At 38.4% G+C, this 23,460-nt stretch overlaps 1 protein-coding gene and 1 long non-coding RNA gene across 6 annotated transcripts in view; one reads left to right on the plus strand and one right to left on the minus strand.

Moving 5' to 3' along the window:
• LOC116666591 (metabotropic glutamate receptor 5-like) overlaps window positions 1-23,460 on the minus strand; it is a 279,400-nt gene that overhangs the window by 53,607 nt on the left and 202,333 nt on the right. The window lies entirely within an intron of this gene.
• Window positions 1-23,460, plus strand: part of LOC106730636 — a 51,513-nt gene that overhangs the window by 23,707 nt on the left and 4,346 nt on the right. For 2 of the 5 annotated variants that reach the window (XR_004323093.1, XR_004323092.1), the window contains exons 5-6: window positions 17,149-17,274; window positions 19,568-19,717. This is a non-coding gene — a long non-coding RNA (uncharacterized LOC106730636). Of the gene's footprint in view, window positions 1-4,716; window positions 4,841-5,966; window positions 6,679-7,879; window positions 10,306-17,148; window positions 17,275-19,567; window positions 19,718-23,460 lie in introns of those variants that run through there. The other 3 variants (XR_004323094.1, XR_004323101.1, XR_004323099.1) reach the window with 3 other exon arrangements.

Consider the following 23,460-nt stretch of genomic DNA (forward strand, 5'->3'; position numbering starts at 1 on the left):
AACTGTACGCTTTTTGAGGGCAGGGACCATGCTGCCTAACACTTGTATTCAGTACACTCAACACAGTGCTCACTACGCAGTGAGCCTTCAATACGTATTTACTGAGTAAATAAATTGTCTTCTTTTACTCACTCCCCCTGCATTTTCAGCAAAACAACGTGGTCAGACCCAGGCTTTCGAGCCGGTGGTGGGTAGCTTTCACACTTACGCTACGTGTTTCCGTTGGGAAGTTCTACAGTGGAGATGTATTCATATACTCCTGATGTAATTTGAAATGTAAAGAGGAGAAAGCATGTTTTGTAGAAATTTTCTCTGGCAGAAAGGAAAAGATGAGCTGTTATAATTAGGGGTTATCATCTTTTAATTCTCTGTTCAAATATCACCTTTCTCCCAAAGTCTTCTTATATTCCCCTTGGGCTCAGTTTGCTTCTCTGTCTTCCCATTTTCCATTTTCCTTTTTTTGTCTCTATATCTACATATTTTAGAGCATTGCAATTATTTATTTATGACCATTTTCCTTACTCTTACATAAGGGAGAGCACGGGGTCTAATTCACTTTTTACTCTAAAGGCTTAACTCTCAGTATACATTCAATAATGACCGAACAGACACAGGACTCCTTTCTCAGATAACGTACAGGCTCCCGAAAAGATCTTGTGGAGAAGGTGACATTTGACTAAACTCCTCACCTGCTTCCAGTTGTTATTCCAAGCCCCCTCCATGATAAGGCATGCTTGGCCATCCTGTTTAAAAGGGCTCCATCCCATCCCATGTACATCACTCTCTACTTCCCCGCTACAGCATTCTCCTGAGGACTTGTTACTGTTAACATGGCATACACATTACTTGTTTATCTCTTCACTGCTTGTCTCTCCTTACTAGGCTATAACCTCCATGAAGACAGCAATATGTTTCTGTTTTATATTTATTTTTTCTTCCTTAGGCTCAAGAGAAGTCCCTGTGTCCTTTTTTTTTTTAATTGAAGTCTAGTCAGTTTACAATGTTGTGTTAATTTCTGGTATAAACAGCATAGTGATTCAGTTATATATATATATATATATATATATATAAATTCCTTTTCATATCGTTTTTTATTGTAGGCTATTACAAGGCATTGAAATATAGTTCCCTGTGCTATACAGTAGGACCTTGTTGTTTATCTATTTTATATATAGTAGCAGGAGACATATGTTTTGTTCACTGCTATATCCTTAGGGCTGAAAACAGGCCCTGGCATTCAAGAAGTATCCAGTGGATATTCGTGGAATAAATGAATGCCATGTACAAAATTATGGAGAGAGGCACAGGGGGTGGGAACAGCGGTGTGGCTCTGCTATACAAAATCTAAGCCTTTTTCTTGAATATTGTTTTAACATCCAATGTGTGGCAGTGAACTCAAGATAATACTCTGGAAAGAGCCTGGAGTGGGAGTCTTTTATATTGACTGAGGAGTGCAGATCTCATCAGGATCTCAGTTGTCCTGAGCAGACAATGAAGTGAAGGGAGGGGTGAGCATCCTTTCATTAAATGTAAATAACCTGTTAAGAGGCCACTCAGCCTCTTGCACAAAGTGCTTGAGGGAGTATCTGTCCGACAGTCTGCCATTCACTTTAAAAAACTGCCTAGACCCTGCCTCTCACACAGTTAGCTGGGTGAAGAAGGCTGTGAAGTTGAACCCTACAAATCATGACCAAGATAGTTTTGGCTTGAAACATACTTAATGTGGGTATAACCAGATACCCATCCTGGACAGGGTACAATCTCAACAAAGCTCGTTTTAGAGCACGAGGCTTCCTCCATGCAGCCCTCCAGGATAAGTGGCATGAGAAACAGACACTGAGGTAACTGGCTGAGGTACCTTACTGACAGCCTGGGCAAACAGATTGGGAGCAATAACAAAAGATACATTTGTTTTAGAACATCTGCTGACCCCTTCTTCCTTTTGTCAATGTGAAGCTAACGTGAGCTATTGCTTGCTCAGACCTTTCCCATTTTTAGTTAATAAAAACAGACTGTTTGCTATAAAAGACCACTGGACATTCTCTGTAATGGATAGACGTCCAGTTCATCCAAAATGAAGTCAACATGTTTTAGAAAAAGTTTAAAAGAATGTTGGAGGGCATCTCTCTGTCGAATGTCTCTGAAAATTGTCATGTGCCTTGTCTAAAGACCATTCTGTGGACTCAGACTCATGCAGTTTCTGTAGGACAGTCACTACCAGAGTGTGTGTGTGTGTGTGTGTGTGTGTGTGTGTGTGTGTGTGTGTGTGTGGTGGTGGTGAGGGGGAAGGGGGTGATTCATGTTGAGCTTAAAACCAGTCTTGGCTCAAAACTAGTCCCTGCTGAGAGGGACAAGAGTTCAGTAATTTCTACAAAACCTCAGATGTGTTTTTCCATAAGGCAGAAACAAATATACAGTGGTTAATATAGGAGAACCAGGGCGTAGCATTTTTTTTACTTTTTAAAAATGTATATTTTAAATCTTTAATTTTAGGGGGAAGGTAATTAGGTTATTTGTTTATATATTTAATTGGAGGTACTGGGGACCAAACCCACAACCTTGTGCATGCTAAGCACACACTCCACCACCGAGCTCTACCTTCCCCTCTGACGTAGCATTTTAATGTGTGCTTTCAAATCCTGGCATTGCCACTTTGCTACCTGCGTGAACTTAAGCACTTTATTTAACCTTTTTGAATCTTTTTCTCCTCAGCTACAAATTTGGTAATAACAGAACTTTAATCTAGGATTGTTGGAAGATTAAATGGGAATACATTTAATCCATGTAAAACATTTAGCATCCTGCCTGCAACACAGAAGCATACTCAATAATGGTTAGCGATAATAGTATTTATATCATGGAAAGAGCAACTTTCCTTCTTTCTAGGAATTGCACCTTTTTCTGGTGGGAATACGGGGTTACGAAAGGTCCTTGGACCTTTCTGGTCACTACAGCATCTGATCATTACAGCCACCTCAGCAGCATTTGGGAATCTAAACATACAAATGCATTGTTTTGTATTTTCTTGATTTTATTAACTGAGGAATACAGAACTAGGAACTGTTCCAAAGTGAGATTTCTCTTCCTAATTCAGACAAACACGTTTAGTGCAAATTAGCAACTACAAAAACATAGTTTAACATAGCTGTAGCATTATCTTTCATTGTCAGTGGCATTAATCATGCATATTTATACTTTTAAGCTAAATAGCAATTATTCCAAACAAGGATAAACCTCTCCAGAATCATACTGTTACAAATGTACATCAACAGCTTGATCGTGGGCCATCTAAGTAGCTGACAGTTTGTGACTGACATCCAGCCACTGACTGTTAGAAATGAAGTGCAAAGCATTTATGACATCTCTCTCTGTAATAAAACGGTTATGCTCCTCAGGTTAATACAGACGAGGATGTCCTGTTGTACCAAGAACATCAAATACGTGAAAAGAAATTGACAAAGGAAAAGACAGCTTTTGTTCTTCACAAATACTAGATGCAAATTTGAAAGACTGTTCACTTTTATGAAGACACACCTCATTGCTTCTTAATTTCTTCCCAGAAAAACAGACCAGGGATACAAGGTGTGACTGAATGACTAGTGATATCTAATTATCACAAGCTGAACACATGGCCCTTCACTGAGCATTGGGTCAATTCACATTTCTAAATCAATTAGCAAAGCAATGAGAAGAAAACATCAAATAACTGAATATTCTCTCGGTCCACATTTAGCCAAGATTATATGGCGTGGCTGAGAATCGCTAACAATTAACACCTGTGCAGTTAGCCTGTAACCATATCTGGCATTGTGTTCGTACCTTTCTCTGGTTTTCGCCTTTTTGCGGGGGACGGGTGTGGAGTAGCAGAATGATATTAATGAGCCGCTCCTGTAAAACTGTGATAATTTGAGTTGGTTACTAGCACAGAGGGCCCTGATGACCTGATGTAACATCCGCCTCCAGCATTCATAGCTTCCTGGGGAATCTGCCTCGCTTTTTGACACTGCTCCGTCCCGCTCCAGGGCCCTTGCTGTGACTGTGTTTTGGACACATCTCTAAGCATTGAGCAGAAGGAAAATCCAGAAGTGCGAGGGATCATTCCATGGTAGCTTTTGTATTTTTCAAAGACCGTAACACACAGAGCTCTTGGTGCAGCTGCTTCTACTTCCTCAGTCGCTCACATTTGTCTGGGAGGTGCTGGCACAATAAATCTCTCCGCACTGAGAACAAGGGAGGTCCCTGGGCAAAGAGCCAGAAATCTCCCATTGCTTGCCGTATGACCAAATAGTCTGTTTAGTTTGGGCTTTCTAGCAACTCATGGCTATGCCATGATTTATTTATTTTTTTAAATTGATATTGACAATATTTTTTTAGAGCAGATTCAGGTTTATGGAAAAATTTATCAGACTTCCTATATAATCTCCTCACTATACCGCCAGTTTCCCTTGTTATTAACATGTTGCATTAGCACAGTGTATCTGTTATAATTGATCAACCGATATTGGTACATTATTGACTAAGGCCCACAGTTAGCATTTAGACTTCACTTTTTGTATTGTATATTTTATGTTTTGACAAATGTGTAATGACATTTATCCACTGTTACAATATGGCACAGAATAGTTTCATTGCCCTAAACATCCCCTGTGCTCTACGCATTTGCCTCATGCCCCCTTCGCTCCATCTTCACCACCTGAAGTCATGCTCATTCTTCAGGTCACCATGTTGATTTACAGCCCTGTGACATTGTTCAGGCTTCCTTTACTGCTTGAAAGACCGTCATTGCCTGGCAAATCACCTGGGATTCTTCTTGATACAACTTGGATGTAACCTTCCCCAGGTAATGAACTCCCCTGTGAACTCCCAGCCCTGAAGTCAACTGTGTCTCTGTGCTGCCTGTGTAGTTCCATGTCATGGTACAAATGTTCAGCCAGTATTTAGTGACTGAGACTGGCTATCCTTTACCAAATTACACCAACATCACTGGAATATTTCTGTTTATCTTCCTGTCTTCTCCTGAGACTGGGAGTGACATTAGTGATGAAACTGTCTTGTTCACTGCTCTGTCTCCAGTGGCTGGCATGGAACAGTCACTAGACCTAAGTTTACTGAAATTAACTGAGGAATCAGGTCCAAACAGTTTTAAGCAAGGTCATATTTGCTCAAGAGTAGTTTATTGAAATAATCATTCTTTTTGTTCATCCTAGATAGCATAAGGTCTTATAAAAATGGATATGAGTTTTCTGACTTCCCCAACAGTTGTCAGCATGAATATCTTCTAGACTATAAACAGAGTGAGACTGTCCTAGCTACAGTCTAAGATGACCTAGGACCACTGAATCAAGGCCCGTATCATTAGGGACATTTCACAAAAATGAGACCAAAAGTAAGATTTGTCCAGGTTCTCTTGGATCACATTCTAGTTCTTTCTTCATTGACTAACACGGACATTATTCATCCATTTCCTCATTGGAACATCCCTGCCCACAATCAAATCTGAGCACTCCTTCCTCTGAGCCCTATCACACACTGTATATGCCTCCATCATAGCGCTTACAAAGTTGCATCGAAACTAGTAGTTGTAATGTATGTCTCTTATGATTGATTGCAAGCTTGCTGAGCACAAGACTCTGTTCCATTAACGTCTAGATTCCAAGATCTATTCCATGGACACATCAATCAATTTTTTTTTTTTTTTAATGAATGAACCAATGACCATAAGTACAATAAGAATAAGTAGGGTGTAGTGCTATGAATAGGTGTTATAAATATATAAAAACCAAGAAATCCACAGTATTTGCACAATATATTATAATCTCTAACATGGACTCTGGGGAAGAACTGACATTTACTGACTATCTACTATGTCCTGAATACTGTGCTGTGTTCTAAACATTTTGTCAGTGTTACCTTGTTTCATCTTTATACTAATCTGTCAAAGTAAATACGGTCGCCTTATTTTTCAGATGAGGAAACATCAATTCAGAGAGCAGGGTTATCCATTTAAGAAATGCCTGACACCGAAGTTCCTTGTCCTGCTATTGCGAGACCATTTTTTTTTAAAGAAAAATATTCAGAATGGGAGAGAATACACAGAGAAAGAAGATGAAGGGATCTTTGATTAAACATCAGAAGTAATCCTTCCCATGCAAAACACTGTTGGCTTCAGAACATGAAACCTCATTCCATCCCCTTGACTCTGCATGTAAGCAGTTAGAACTCACTCTGCCCTGGAGACCTGTCCTGGCTATGGTTTTCTTGGACTGGGTGACCTCAGAGATGCCTTAAATTAGGATCTTTTTTTTAAAGAAAAGATCCTTTTGGAGCTGTGATTACTTTAGTGCATTCTCTCTCTTTTTTCCCCTGGATTTCTTAAACCTTTTAATTTTAGTATAATTTATTGATCCTGCCATGTAGATTTCATTAGGATGTCCCAAGAAAACTGTTTAGCAATAATGGATATAATGGCAGATTAAAAATGTTTAGTTGCTATCAGTTCAAGCAACACTTTGTATTATACTGTGTCATTTCTTGGGTGTTTATACATTATTTTCCTCATTATACTGCAAGCTCTTTGAAAGCAAGAACCACATGTGCTCAGCATCTACAACACAACAGTATCTTAAATATAATAGATGTAACTGAAAGTTTTCCATGGAATAGTTTAAATGTATATAGTATGCTCCCATCTGTCCCCGAAGGTTCTGCAAAGCCTCACAAAAGTATACACTTTGAGATGAGGAATAATTTTTCCCATCATACACATATATATAATGTGTGTGTATGTATGTATGTGTGTGTGTATATATATATATATATATACACTTTGGTCTATGGAAACTGACACTCAGTGAAATGAAATACTTTCCTCAGACCATGCATTGTGAGGGCTGGAACCCAGATTTTTCTGACTCTGAATCCTCTCTGTTTGCAGCTGAGCATCTTGGGGGTTGGGGGTCATCTTACAGGGCATACCTTGAGAGCCCAGCAAATTTCTAACTGTGAGGTTTTTCTCTTTTCAGAGAAAATGAGCTATGCTGCCATTTATACCACTGTAGTTTTAGACACATTAACAAGTGAAAATTAAAAAGCTGGAAATAGCCAAGCTTTTGTGGTTAGATGTTAAGATTTCTGGGAGTTGACCCCACAGGACTGCAGATATTTTGTCCGCTTGTCTGTTACATAAGAGCAGAGAAACTTCTCAGGAACCGGAGAAGATTTTATTATTGCAAATGTTTATGGTTCTGGAGAAGCTCAAGGGTATTAATAAGCTTTAGAGAAGGCAATTGACTTCTGTAAGAGCAAAATGCAGTAGTGAAAGCAAAAGTGCAGAAAAAAGAGCGCCTGGAACCAACCCCACCTCCCCTAGAGGTTTCCTGCACATTCTCAATCAGCCCAGTCTCTAAATGCCTGTTTCTCTGCTTTTCTAAGACGGTGGGTGAACAATAGTTACCACAGTGTGATCTGACGACCCCTGGCAAAATTCAAGATGCAGCAGGTACTTACTGATGAATAGTTTGATTTCAACAGTTACTCATTTTTATGTTTAACTTATATTTATTAAAATTCCTGTGTTCTATTTATAGAAGTAAAGCAAATTTTCCTTCTAAAATAAACTTATTTCAGTCGGGAAGTGATTTGATTCAGAAACAACAAAGAAACTAATAACATAGGCAGCACATGGATATGAAAAATTATTTCTGATAAGTGAAGCAATCGTGACTAACATTTAAGAAACACTATGTTACAGCATAAGTGGACCAAGGCAGTCCTCTATCTTCCGACTTCCTTCGTGAAATAAAAGGAAGTTGCACTTCCTCAACGCGCAAACCTGATTTAAATCTGAGACTATTTGGATCATTTCTTTTTCCGTTCACAGATGCCAGAATCCTGAAACAAAAGTTTCCTGTGTTATTTTTCTAAAAAACCTCCACAATACCTGGTATAGTAGGTGCTAAGTCAAGGCAGCCAATTCTGCATGTTTAAAGAGACTGTTAACCGACAACGTGTCCAGAAGTTTGGAAACGGATTCCAGAGTTGGAATCGACAGTGTTTGGTGACCAGATGGCCGTGCTGAGCGACCAGGGAGAGACACTGTAGATGGATTCTAGGTTCACTAAACTAACGTTTAATTAGATGACCATACATGAAAGTGAAGGAATTCTATAATCTACTCATAAACTGGCCTTGTATTATTGAGATTCTACACTTGATGTGCACACGCAGACTAAACCTCCTTCAAGCTACCACTGCTTTTGTAATGCTTGAGTTATTCAAGCTAATGAAGTCATCTCATTATATAACTCTAAGAAATAAATTTAGTTGCATTTTTTAGAATGTTGATGTTCACCACATTCTCACCCTTGTCTCATGGGCTTTTCCTTCATTTGCCCAAAGATAACTGTTCCTTTGACAGTGAAATGAAATCTCTCACTTCCCTGGTCGGTTAACTTAGCCTGAAAATGTCGTTTTTTCCAGCATTCCATTTTGCTGGAAAAGGAAGTACAGCACATTCTCAGATAAACATTTTCTGCACCCATTAACGTGTTGTGTGATTTCACACGGATAAAACTTTTCTTTTGTTCCATGTCATTCCTTACCCGTTTCTGTTCCTCCCTGTCAGCTTCATTTCCACATAGCAGTCTGCAATAATAGCCAGCGCAGAGGTAAGCTTAGTTCCCCAGACCCTAAGCCAAGAAGAACCTGGAAGTAGGCTGGGCCCTCCTTCCCTCTGACAGTTAAACAGGGCCTGGAATTGGTCTGTTGCCTCCACCCTCAGCACCCTGGGTATGGAGGCAGCCTGGGTATACACCGAGCTTCACACTTGCATGGACACCAGTCTATGTCTGCTTCTGTCTGTCCCCTAGTTTATAACTGAAAAACAGCTCATCACCTTTTTACCCTGTTCTCAAATCTGCAAAGTCACAACGTCAAAATGTCAGACCGTGCAGGCGACAGAGAAAAGGGTAATATCGTTCTCCATCCTCCTGACACAAGATGTGCGCATCCAGCCACAGGCTTTCCCCCCCAGTCCAAAAGCGGGTGCACTTGTAAAATTGTTTGATGACCGCATTCAAAAGACACAATATTCATTATTTTTATGCCTAGAGTAACCATACAGGCTAGATTTCCTGTGATATTTCCCCTTTATGCCTGGTCTCCCAGAGTGATAACACTGATAACACACTGAGTACTCTCAAAGTTGAACTGGCTTAGAAAATCTATTGTAGTCACTCTATTTATGTCCTCAGAAAAACCTGTTTGCCTCTCTTAGCCACAATCAAAGGGATTGAACACTATGATTGCTAAAGATCCTTCCACTGCTGACAGCCCACAAAGAATAAGGCCCACCTCAAGTATGCAGAAGAAAAACAAGGAATTTTCAAAAACAAAGTGAAACCCCCAAATTTCTTGAAATCCACCCATCCTGAGACATCATATGAAATCTGTCTTAATTTTGGACTCATAGACTAACTTTTCCAGGGTTTTTATGTTTTCATGTGCAAAGTGATTGTGTGTCTACCCAATGTTACACAGATGAAGGAAGATAAGTTCTGATGGCTCAGAGGGGCTTACTCCTCTCTATCTCTTCCTCAGCATCACTTTGCAAGAAGCTAGGTGTACAGGTCTGAGTCAGGGCACAGACAGAACAGGCTGATTCCAGCAGCTGCCCTCCAGAGGTGCCCTCTCTTATGAGGCTCTTTCCTCAACCAAGAAAACGATTACTATGTAGTGAAGTTGCTATTCCCTGCCTTTCTTTCCAACTTTCCTGCAAATATGTGGATGTGAAGAGGGCATGGTCCTGCTTTGCTAGCATTTTCCGTGGTGCCCTCAGCTGGCCCACTCAGGCATATTTCTCTGCAGGATGATAATAAATGGAGAAACTATAATTTTCTGATTCTCTGTCATTAAATCCCCTTGCGTGGCAACAGTATAACACACCATGGCAAAATTAGAGTGGTCCTTCTATGGTATTGGTAGCCATGCCATTGGGCATGCAAAGGTATTTGTTACCGATACACTGAGAATGAGCTAGCAGAGTTCATCAAGAGTCCTGGCAAAGCTCTGGCCCCTGTCCCAAGGCTCCCATGTTGAGGCTGTGCGAGCTTGTCCCGGAGCCTCCAAATCTGTCTCTTCATCTTGGAAATAAATGTACTGGCTAGATCAAACCAAACCCTGGACCACTAGGCTACCTCAATAAATTGATTGTGGAATCCAGGATTTTAAAAAGAGAAGGCCACTAGAGAAAGAAAGAATTTGAATGCCAGATATTGTGCCTGGACACGGAGAAATGGATGAAGAAGGTCAAACAGTACAAAACTTCCAGTTATAAAATAAATGTCATAGGGATGTCATGTACAGTATTGTGGCTCTAGTTAATAGCGCTATATCGCACATTTGAAAGTTGCAAGATCTTAAAAGTTCTTGTCCTAAGAAAAAAGTTTTGTAACTATGTAAGGTGACAGATGTTAGCTAGAATTATTGTGGGGATCAGTTCTCCGTGTGTACAAATATTGAATCATGTTTTACCTGTGAAACTAACATAATTTTACACTGTCAAATATACCTCCATTTTTTAAAGAAATTAAAGAAACAAGACATGACCGTGCTGGTTTTTCAATAATAAAAGGGAATTTGGAGTCATGAGATTAGGTCTGAATCCTGATCATTGATGTACCTTTGGCAATTGTTTGCCTTTTCTAATTCTTAATTTCCTTATCTGTTAGGAGGGCCTACTTTTACTTATATCTCATAGGATTATTATAGGGTTAATATTCCACATCAAGAATCTAATACCAGACACTCAAGTTGATATTAATAATTTTTATCAAATGATAACCTCAGTATGTTCTAACAGAGCTTACTATACTAAAAATGAATGTTTGTGTCCATTTTCCACTGTGAGCTGTAACCTTCTTAAGGGCAAAGACGGGGCCTGTCTTACTCATCTTAGTCCCTAAGAGATGGAAATGATGATTTTGGCTCATGGTATGCTGTTAAACAAATATTTTGAAAGAAAGTTTTAAGAACATTAGGAACCTTAGTTCACGTTCTTATCTTTTGTACGCATTTGCTGTGTATCTTTAGAAGATCTCCTTCTCTAGACTTCGGAACAAATGTATTCATGATTTTAATAACTTTCACCAAATTGAACAATATTAATTATTAACAATGAAAATCCAATGACAAAAATGCCATATATTTCTTGGTCAGTTAAATAAACTAACTTTACTTTTAGGAACTAGAACATACATTACTTTAGAACTGAATACTTCTAAATACTTAATATTTTTTAGTTTAGAAAAAAAACTACTTACATGCACAAGGGTATTTGTTTTAGCATTGCTTATAGTAACTAGTAAAAACAGCCCTTATCTCCAGGGGTAGTAGAATGATTAAGGTAAGTATGTTTAGCCACATGATGTAATATTTTGCCGTCACTGAAGCCAATATATAAGAAAATCACGTAACACACAGAAAAATATTAAAAATGTTAAAGTGATAAAGAAGTGGGATGTAAAATTCATAATTACAATATTTTTGAACCAGGCATATGAAAGTGAACAAACTAGAATGAAGGAAGTTGGGAAGTTTTACCTAGTGAAAATAGATTTTTAAAAATTCAGTTATTCAGTTTTGAAGCAAAACATTGTGAGCTATTTCAACATTTGAAGTCACAGAGCATTTCTGAAATGTTTAAGCTCATGTTTCTGTATTTTTATAGCGTTATCATTTTATTAATTCTACTTTAGCATAATGATAAAATCTCTTCTGAATATAAAACATGAGAATAGGGTATAAAAAGATTTATTAGGTAATGTAAAGCTGGTAATCTAAGTATTATGTTTCAACACTTGTGCAGTAAGTGGATATTTAAGAAATTTTATGGAGAACTCAATGGTCAGAACCTCAGTAAAATGGTGTCCTCAGTTTCCTGGACTGCATTTGACATGCTGTCTTCTCTAAATTATAATAAAATACTCATCCACTTCCAAGCCTTTATGTACAACTGTCCACATCTCCTGTTTGGGAGAGCTGAGTAGCTAATGTGTTGGTGATACAGCTGTTTATGAGATGACTCTGCAGTCCCACCATGTGCCTCTTTGAATGGCAGGACCTCTTCCACAATTCTTGATTGGTCAATTTAAACATGAATAACTATTTCACAGTTAAGAAAGCAACGCTTATACCTGTAGACTACTTTTCCTTCTCTGAATGCTGCACATTTAAATAACATAAACTAGCCAGTGGTTTGTGCCATCACCCTCATTTCCATCTCATCTGACACAGTCACCCTTACACCTCTCTGCTTACTGATCTCAGTGTCATCTTATTCAAATTCCTTCCATGGATCCTTATTGACTAGATGAAATGATGACATTTTGTCAATGTCTTCAGTACACTTTCCAATGAAACTTCAATACCCATGTCCCACTTACCTCCTACAAATACCCAATGCTCCACAACGAACCTCTCACTGAAGTTACCTGCTCTTGGCTCCTTGGTAATGCCATCGTTATCCCCAGACTTCCCCTCTCCCATTTAAATTTACACGCTCCAGTCCCAGATGTCATGCAAAGTGCAGCTAAAATGCTGTCTTGTTCATTAAGTATTTTTTATTTCTCTACTTCTAACATTTATATAAAATTAAAGTTAAATAGCTCATAATGTTGAGCACTTTTTACATTGTCATTTTATATCCTTTACTAGACTGTTAGCTCCTGGAGTGTAAACCCCTGTGTCTGCTTTATGCAACCATCACAGAAGTAGTATTAGGACCTTTCTTGGCATATGGTAGATCAGTTCAGTCTTATAAAAATCTCACTAATAGTACGAATAATTCTCATGTAGCCTTCACCCAGATTCCCCAAGTGCTAACATGTTACATAACCAAGTATAATTTTCAAGACCAAGGAACTGACTTCAATTTTAAACTGATACCTAGTCTACCGAATTTTTTCAGTTTTTCAGTTTCTCCACTAAATACTTTTCTCTAGACAAGGATCCAGTCTAGGCTCATATACAGCATTTGGTTGTCATGTCTCCTTAAATTTCCTATCATTTAAGACAGATATTCAGTGTTCGTTTGTTTTGGGTGACTGTCATTGTTGAAGAATACTGGCCAGTTATTTGGTAGAACATTTGGGTTTGTCTACAATCCTTCCTGATTAAATTTAGATTATGCACTTTTGGTGAGACTATCACAGAAGTTATTCTGAGCCCTCGCAGGGAATCATATCAAGAGGCAGACGATATTGATGTGTCTCATTATTAATGATGCTCATTTTGATCACTTGGTTAAGATGACTTTTGTCTGGTCTCTCCGATACCAAGTTACTATTTCCTTCTTTGTAATAGCTAAGCACATGGTAGAGAGGTACTTTCACAACATGAAAATACCCTATTTCTCATTACTTCAACACACGAAGTTTAGCATCCACTGACGACATTTGCCTAAAACAATGATTACTGTGATGTTGACCAGATGATGACTTTTTTTTTCTCTATGTTCATCATTTTTTCTACACTCACTAATTTGAATTCTGCCATGAGGGATATCTTTCCACCCCATTCCTCATTTACTTATATTCAATTATTTAATTCTATCATTGACTCATGAATATTGTTCACTGATTATTTTTAATAGCATTAAGTATATCCTGGAGCAGCACATATATTTTTAGAGACTAAATGGTTAGGATTCAGATGGGTACTGTTCTAAATGTTCTGCACATTTCAAATCATTAATCTTCAAAGTAACCCTATGAGGTAGGTAGTATTATCATATTCACTTTCAAGAGGAGGAAACTGAGACACAGGAAACATAGAATTTGCTCACATCATTCTATCTGTAAAGTGACAGAGTTAGGATTAGAACCTCAGCAGTCTGGCTCCAGAGCCCATGCTTTTAATCAAAATAATACATTTCTCCTCACAAGGCTTGGTGAAAATCAAGACGAGTTTTTCCCTTCTCTTGTCATTCACATGTCTGCAGCCAAGCTCAGTGAGTGCACGAGGCCTGCTAGGATCTCAGCATCACAGGACCAGAAGGCAGAGTTTGCACACAAGGGTGATGGACTCGGCAGGTTAGAGGATGAAAATCTGGTTGCACAGGCAGGTCCTAGCAAGGATGGTAGGGCAATCAGAGATATGACAGAGGGTTGTTTCATCATGTCCCGAACATGGTCCCAAGTATCTTCCTGCTGTGCAGTCTTACCCATGCTCTTCGCTGTAACTGATCAGGAGCGTGTTGGAGTGTGCAGGATGGGAGAATGGCTACACGTGTGGCAGTTAATCAGTCAAATCGAGAAGGCAGACCAAGAGTTAGGGAACGAGGCAGCCACTAGCTATGCTTAAGAGGAGTTCAGTGGTAGGCAATTAAATGATATTTGTGATGAAAAGAATTAACACTCAGTTCTAGAAACTGGGCTAGTCAAAACTAGGTGAGACCGAAGGTCTGGAACACCAGGCGGGCAAGTAGGCACACTAGAGAGTAGAGAATGAAAGCAAGTGGCAGTTCCACACCTGGGCCAGCACAGGAAAGGAAAAAGGAGCCTCGCAACTTGGAAACCACACAAACCTCAAGGCACCTACTTCTGGTGAATGTCACAGCACAGTCATTTCACAGCCAGGGTTAGGCTTGGGGTGATTAGAGTTCACACCAGACTTCTTTTGATGGGGCTGAGACGGCTGACTTTCTTATTGCATCTGTCAGGAACTGTCTCATTCACTTGTTCTTACATTCATGCACTCACTCTTTATCAAGCGCCTACAACGAGCCATGCATAAATGCAGGGACCAGACTGTGATCCAGATGTGAGCTACATCCCCAAAGAGTTCATGTTGCAGGGAGGCAGCGTCCAGTCATAAACACAGAGTGCACATGGGAGGGAGCAGAGACTCAAACTTGTGATGGTGTGTCTGGGTAGGAGGGTTAAGAGAAGATTTCATGGAGGAAACAGATCCAGCTGTGAGGATAATCAAGGCAGAGACACTGAGACAAGCGCCAACAGAAACACACTTGTTATAAATGCAAACACAATAAAAATAGGAAATAGCCCAGAAAGCAAGATGACTGCCCCAGTAAAAGAACAGCATCAAAACCGCCCCCACTACCATCTCGGACGAGCATGTGCAGCTACGGTGAAGCAGAAGGAAGGCTGGGAGTATTTGTAGACCCTTAAATAGCTGTAAAGCGTGGCACTGAATGACATTTGTGTAACCCCTTTCCTAACAACAGGGATTAGCACTGTGAAAGATCTAGGCGGTTGTGGAGTTCAATCCCTGATCATTTCTAATTCGAGACAAGGTATAATTATAATTATTTACATTTGCATAATATTTCATAAAGCACCTCCATAACCATTATCTCATTTGATCTTCACAAGAATTTTGTGAGATAAGCAGAAACAGCACTATTAAAATCCTTATTTCCCAGAAGAGGACACCAAAGGAGTGGGAAAATTTAATGGCTGGAGAAGACGAAGCTAGGAAATAGAGTCAAATCTGGGCATCAAGTTTCTAACTTTTCATCCAGCACTCTTTCCATAAGGCCAACTCCTCTAATTTGCCAGTAAATTAAGGGGCAGCTTATACTTTGAAATGGGGAGTGTGATATTTTCTTTTAGTGACTCCTTATGTATCTACTGTCTCCTTTCTATGGAGAACTATGGGGGGTGGGTAGTGGCATCATATAGAGAAAGTCTTTCAAAGTGTGACCCCTCTGGAACACCTATCTGAGCATTTCCTCAAGAATCTGCAGAAAAGGTACATTCTTATCTCTACAGCAGGCTTTCTAACTGAGAATCTGGGGGTGTGAGGAATGCATTTTTAACAAGCCCATCTGGGAATTTTGACGCATACTGAAATTTGAGAACTTCTACAGAGATCTGGAAGATCTGTCATCAAAAAACCCTCCCTCCTGCTCAGAATAGATGAAGCAGAAGGAAGGCGGGAAGGAAGCAGTTAGCTTCCCTTCCTGCAGAAGGAACACTAAGGACTTGCATCGGAGAGGCCTTAACCCTTCCACAAATTCTATCAATCCTTTTATTTTGCCTCTTTTTAAAAAAAAGTGAGATATAACTGACATGTAACATTGTGTAAGTTTAAGGGGACAACATCTTGATTTGATGTATTTACATATTGCAACATGATTACCATCATAGCATTAGCTAACACCTCTATCAACTTACATAATTATCTTTTTTTTTTTTTTTTTTTGGTAATAAGAACATTTAAGATCTAGTTTCTTGCAGTTTTGAAGTACACAACTTATTACTGGTAACTATAATCACAATGGCATGCCTTAGATCACCAGGACTTATTTATCTTTAACTTATTTATTTAACTTCAAGTCTGTACCCTTTGACCCCAATTCCCTCATCCCTCAGCCCCAGGTAACCATCATTATATTCTACTTCTAAAGGCTCAGCTTTTTTTTTTTTTTTGATTACACATATGAGTGAGATCATATAGTATTTGTCTTTCTCTGTCTAACTTATCTCACTCAGCCTAATGCCCTTGAGGTCCATCCATGTTGTTGCAAAAGGCAGGATTTCCTTCTTTCTTGTGGCTAAATAATATTTCATTGTGTATATTTATACATATATACCCCCCCACATTGTCTTTATCCATTCATCTGTTAACAGACACTTAGGTAGTTTCCATAGCTTGGCTGTTGTGAATACACTGCAATAAACATGGGAGTGCAGATACCCTGTTTTCGACTCTTGAAAAGACAAACATAAAAATAGCAAGCTTGCTACGCAAATGCTGCTTCAAGAAAAGTAGGTGCTCCTTCTAATGAGACTGTCATCCATTAAATCCTACTTTTACATAAACTCTATTATCTGCCCCTGCGCAGGCTGTGACATCAGACACTAGGTTTTCAGGGGAAATGGTGAGGGACCATCTCACCTTCCCCACAGGACTCTGACAGGTAAGTAAATGTGTAAAGCTCTAAGGGAAGGAAATCCCAACAGAAAATTATCACCTAGCTGCCACTGTTTGGAACGGAATCTGGAAACATAGTAAGTCTCACAAATAAAAAACAAAAGGTTTTTAGTGGCTCAAGATTCTAGGGGAGAAAGAATAGTGGGAGATGATATTTTGATAACCTAAGCATGTTGGATCTTTACCCCATCCCAGTATCCAGACATCTGGGGCAAGCAGACTCTGCCCCCCACGTCAGACAGTTTGCCTCTCCTCTGCTGGATGTGCCCTTGATGACTGGAAATGACAAAGCCTGCGCCTTCCCCCCAATGACCCTCAATGGTGAGCTCTTCAAAGACCTTGTCTCTTTTATTTTTTTTGTGGGCTCCCCCAGTCTGAGCAGGCTTGCAGGATTCAATGACGGTGAAAGGGATATGATTACAAAGCCTCTGTGTAGGCTTTGGGCTGTTTTGCCAGGATGTAAATTATCAGTGAACCTAACAGCCTCTCTGGAAGGGATGTGAGGCGAGTAAAATCACATTGCATCATATCAGAAACCTAATAACAATTTTCCACAATTAATCACTAACCCAAAATGGCAGATTGTAGCCCCAGAAGCAGCAGATACTTCTAATTAGTTCTAGATGATTGACCACACACACTGATTTGACTGTCCATGCTGGAAGGAACTGAAGTTAATTGCCAATAGTAATGAAGCCTACATTGACTGGTTAGGCAAATATCAAAGGCAAAATTTAAAGCCATCTCAAGGAAAGATCGAAGTGATGCTAAAAGTTGGTGATCAAGGCGGCTGTTTGCAGGTTTGTAAAATGAGAAACAGGTTAGTAAAATTCTCTTCTATGTCATAATTGTGAAAGAAGAATAATCATGTACTGCCCCACCCCCATTTATTAAGGTCTGAATTTATAAATCTAGAACCATAGTTAGATAAATACATTTGCACCTCAGTCAAGTAGAAAGCCAAATGAGATCAATTTGATTTACATTAAATATCCCCAACTGAATAATATTAATGAAAGGCTGGAGGGAAAAAAAAGACAGGACAAGAAAAAATGATACTGAGACTTAATAGCAATGCATTACAAACAGACTGAGAGACATTAACAGCCAGACATTCTGTGCAGCAAACCATTATTTATGACAAGGTCACCTTTGTTACAAGTAGACGTTCAGCAACCATTGAGTTATAGGCTGGTGGAGACCTTAAAAGTTACAAAATCCATCCCCTTCATTTTACAGCTTCTGCAACTGAAGCCCAGGAATAGGGAATGGAAGAGAAGGAATGAAACTAACAATAATTAAGTATCTGTGATGGAAAAGTGCACATTCCTATGTTTTTTGCAAACCCCACAAATTCAATCTCCATATAAACCTTGAAAGGCAGACGCCACTGTCCCAAGGCACACAGGATGGAACTAAGGCTTCAGAGAAGAGGTACAGCTTGTTCCATCACTCCATGCTGCCCTTCAGAAATGGGACCATGGCTGGCCCATTTGGTGAACCAGCGTCATTGCTGGGGTGACTTCAGTCTCAGGAGTTTATTCTTAACTCAGGAATCCATCCATCCATTAAAAATTCTATCAGAGACACTTTCTAGAATCTCAAAAATAACATCTGGGAAACATTGAAAAAGTGCAAGTATTTCACAACTATTGGGTTTTAGGACAGGGGAAGTTTTAACTATCCCAGAATAGTCATGTTATCTATATGCCAGTTAAGAAATAAGCAAGTCCACTAGAGTACATTGATTAATAATGCTGGCTCCCATTGACTGAAGACCAACCACACTCTTGGCTCTATACCAGCTACCAGCAATTTACTTTTATTAATACCTGATAGTATAATTATTAGGCCTTGAGATAAAAAGAAATCAATGTCTTGCACAGTGGTTAAGTGACTTCCATAAGGTTACATGGTCAAGAAGTGGGAAAGCCAGATTTTATTTCCAGGTCCATAGGCCCCAAAACCCCTATTTTTGCTTCTTTACCACTCAGATCTCTTGACATTCCCTGTGTCTCCACAGAATTCCCATAGCCTCTGTCTGAACAATTAATTCATTTGGACATTGACCTTCTCATATATCCCGTATTACTAATTTTCAAGTTGTTTTTCCTGTGCTAGCCCTGTGTCCCTAAGAAGATGGCAGGCCTGGATACCTCTTGATTGTCTCCCCAACACCAAGGACGGTGCCTTACATATGGCTGACACAGCCCATAGCAGCAGTGATGTTGGTGGCAAAAGGCTGCTCTAAGTAAGCTCTGGGCAAAGGGTTCCCAGCATCTACCCTCAACTCTAGCTTTTTTACTTAGTCAGTTTCTGGCCACGCTGAGAACTGCCTGAAGCATTCAAGAAGGAGGTACTCTCACAAGGTCCAGAGGAAGTCGGTTCATGGATAAACCATAGGGGTCAGATAAGACCCAATTGACTTGGACCCCACCTTTGTCTATAGACACCCCAACTTTATAGGACAGATGGGAACAGTGGCCAACTGACTTCAACTGAATGGACCTCCCAAAGGATTCTGTTTAAAAAGATGTGCAACTTTTATTTGTCTCATTCCTCATCTCTCTCAGAATCATATCACATAGCTCTCAATGGCTTTCCTCCTTTGCAGGTACAACACAACCCAGAATCTGGTTTAGAGGTAAAGCCAGTGACAGTGAGCCTTGGCCCCTGGGGAAGGCAATGGAAATGAAGAAAACACATCAGAATGTACAGGAAGCAGATAGAGCTTCCTCTGCCAATGAGACCAAAATGGAAAACTGTAAGTAGACAAGTACCGAGTGACACCAGTCAGTGGTCCCAGGGCAAGGACTAATAAAACTTAGGGATAGGGTTAAATTTAGAATAAATCAAATTCATTTTGAGAAAAAGCTTGAAGAGAAACTTCTTTGAATTAAATGATTTGAAAGATTATGTTCTCCTTATTTTGGTTTCTCACTGGGACTAGAAGCAGAATGTTTGAAGGAAGTAATATTTTTCAAAAAATTTCCTTTTCCTCTGTAGCCTTAACATACAAAAATCTACATGATTTGACCTTGAAAATATTCAGATATCATAAAATTAATTGTACTTTTCTAGTCTTGATGGAAGATGAGTGTCACAGTTACAGTATTTGATATGCTTCAAAATGAGCTTTAATGTATGTTAAATTCACTTCAAGTTAGCTCGTTAAATTGAAATCTGTAGAACAGACACCTACTGTTTGAGATAAAATTACCCAACCCCATCACTAATAAGCATAAAATCTTCAAACACATACAAAGATAGGATCATATAATGATCCCCCATTCATCCATCACCTGGCTTCATTACTCTTCAAAATTTCACCATCTTGTCCCACCTAAAATCTCTTTCTCTTGCTGTAGTATTGTAAAGCAAATCCTTGACATCAAGCCATTTTACCTGCAAACACATTAGCATTTCTTTCTAACAGATATTTTAAAATACGTATTTCACAGTATTATAATCATACCTCATAAGTTATTAAGAATCATTTATTAATATCATATAATATTCAACAGTGAGTAAAACCAAGTTTCATTGTGAATGTAGTCAAGATGTCTCTGGTGTGGTAAGATGAGGAACTATCACTAACGTGGCCAGGGTTAGCCAGACAGGGATGCCTGACTGAGAAGCTTCTTTGGTTACTTAAGTCTGGAATAGAAAAGAGCTTCCTAACTACATTTCCTGGAGGACTTCTGATCAACCACCTTGTTTTATTTTGTTTTCTGAATTAATGCTCCTAAGTTCTAAGTAACCACAGTGATTTGACTTTCTATTTTTTGACATACACTCCTGTGTGAACACTTATTCTAGTTTGTTTCCGTGGTTCTAGCATTTCAGTTAACCTTTGATCCCCATTTTCTGTGAAGACAGAGTAATCAAATGGTAAGTCTCTGGTATTAGCTTAGGTTAAACAACCTTTGGTTTCTCCATTTACTATCTGTGTGACTTAGGGCAATGTTTTAGCCCCTCTGTGGCTCTGTTCCTTCATTTGTAAAATGAATGTAAGACTACTTATCTCAAAGAGTTGTTTGAGAATTAGAAGAAATAATCTTTTGCTGAGAGCCTGGTATACAGTCAGCACTCAATAAATGTTGACCATTGTGGTCCCCCTTGCTTCCAGGCTTTGCTGTGAGTTTGGTAATTTTCAGATTCCCTTCACCCCTCTTTGACCTCTTCAGCATGTCTCGTCTCTGGTGTTACGTCCTCTGAATCTCAAACAGCTCTGAAATGAGAAGTTTTATTATATATATTTTACAACAAGTTTTCAGAATTCCTGATCTCTTGTTATAACCAAAGAGAGTTTCTGTTAATATCGCTAGAATAACCACTTTCTATATATTTACGTGTAAAAGCTAATTGCAAGCAGAAAAATATATATAGCATTTGAGGATGAAAAAGAATTATGGTTGCTGTTGCCAATATAACATTTTTTAAATGATAATGAAGTCAAGATAGCTACACACAAAAATGCAAACTTTGTTAATCATACACTTTAGACCTTATATTTTCCCTGGCATTTTTGGGTACAGAGATTATCCAATTTCAGCAGAATTTTTAAAATGTTATGCATTTTTTTTAAATTTAGAGATTAAAGTGTTTTACACAGTAAATGTACCATCAGCATAACACTGTGATTCCACAAGTAAGACACTGTCTTTAATATTTTTAGTGAGGAAATCCCAACTGTATTCACTTTCTGTTTCTCATTGAAACCTTAGGCCATTAATCTGGCTTCCCATTTCTTGATAGTGAAAAATTAAGATCTCAAAAACTTTTTCTAAGAGTGTAGATACATGCTCAAGAACAGTGACAAATGTTTTCCATACATGTGTCCAGGAAGAAGTCTTAGGGAAATTTTTAAAAAATATCTTGAAAATGAAAATGAAACATCAAAATCTGTAGTAGAAAAAGCAGACCTTAGAGGTAAATTTATAGCATTGAATACACATACTACTTGGAAGAAATATCTAAAAATCAATACTCCAAGCTATCACCTTGGAAAACCAGAGGCAGGAAGCTGAAGTAAAGAAGTAATAAAATTTTAGCACACAGCAATGAAATTGAAAACAGGACTCAATAGAGAAAATCAATTAAACTAAAAGCTAGTATTTGGAAAGGAGTATTAACAATTTAAAATATTATTCACACTAACCAATGAAAAATAAAATAGACACAACTTACTATGACCAGAAATAAAAGAGAGATAATAACTACTGATGCCATAGATATTAAAAGGTAAGAAATTAATGTTATGAACAGCTCTACACCCACAAATTTGATAACTTTGGTGAACTGGACCAATTTCTTGAAAGATAAAAACTACCAAAATTCACACAAGGAGAAGTAAATCATCTGAATGGGTTTATGGCTACCAAGGAAACTGAATCAATAATTTATAACATTTCCCCAAGAAAAGAAGTTACTCAAATAAATGATTTCTGTACATGCAAGGCTGCCTCAACATTTGAAAATCAAGTACTATAATCTATCACATTAACTCACTAAGGAAGAAAAATCATATATCATCATATCCATTGATGCAGAAAAAACATATATATAATTGTTATAAAGTAAAAGTGTTATGTCTTCCTGATTAATTGACCCTTTTATTATAACCTTCATTGTATCTTGTGACAGTTTTCAACTTAAAGTCTGTTTTATCTGATGTAAATGTAGCTACCCCTGCTCACTTCTGGTTACTATTTACATGGAATATTTTTTCTATCCCTTTCATTTTAGCCTCTGTGTGCAAGGTATTTGTAGATATCAAAACAATTGATCTTAAATTTTGTATGGAAAGGCAAAAGACCCAGAATAGTCAACACAATAGTAAAGAAAGTTGGAGGGCAGACATTATCCATCTTCACAACTTCCTATAAAACTCCGGTATCAAAAACAGCATAATACTGGTGAAAGAATAGACATAGATCAATGAAATACAACAGAGATCCAGAATTATACATACACAAATAGGGATAACTTACTTTGATAAAGAACAAAGACAGTTCAGTGGAGAGAAGAGGGTCTTTCCAACAAATGGTGCTGGAAAAATTGGACATCCATTTAAAAAATGAATATAGACACAGACCTTAACACTTTTCACAAAAATTAACTCACAATGGATCATAAACAAAAATGTAGAATGTAAAACCATAAAACTTTTAGAAGATAGCATAGGACAAAATTGAGGGGATCTTGGGTTTGGCACTGAGTTGTAAGTCACAATACCAAAAACACAATCCATGGACCAAAAAAAAAGTGATAAATTCAACTTTATTAAAATTAAAAACTCTGTTCTGTGAACAACACTGTTGAGAGCATAAAACAAAAAACAGGTACTGGGAGAAAATATTTGAAAAACATATATCTGATAAAGGATTTGTTTCCAAGATGTGGAAAGAACTCTTAAAACTTACTAAGAACAAAACAATCCAGTTAAAAATTGGTCAAAAGATATGAACAGGAACTTTACCAAAGAAGGTATACAGATGGGAAATA

Source organism: Camelus ferus, chromosome 10, assembly GCF_009834535.1.
Source record: "Camelus ferus isolate YT-003-E chromosome 10, BCGSAC_Cfer_1.0, whole genome shotgun sequence".
NCBI classification, from domain to species: Eukaryota; Metazoa; Chordata; class Mammalia; order Artiodactyla; family Camelidae; genus Camelus; species Camelus ferus.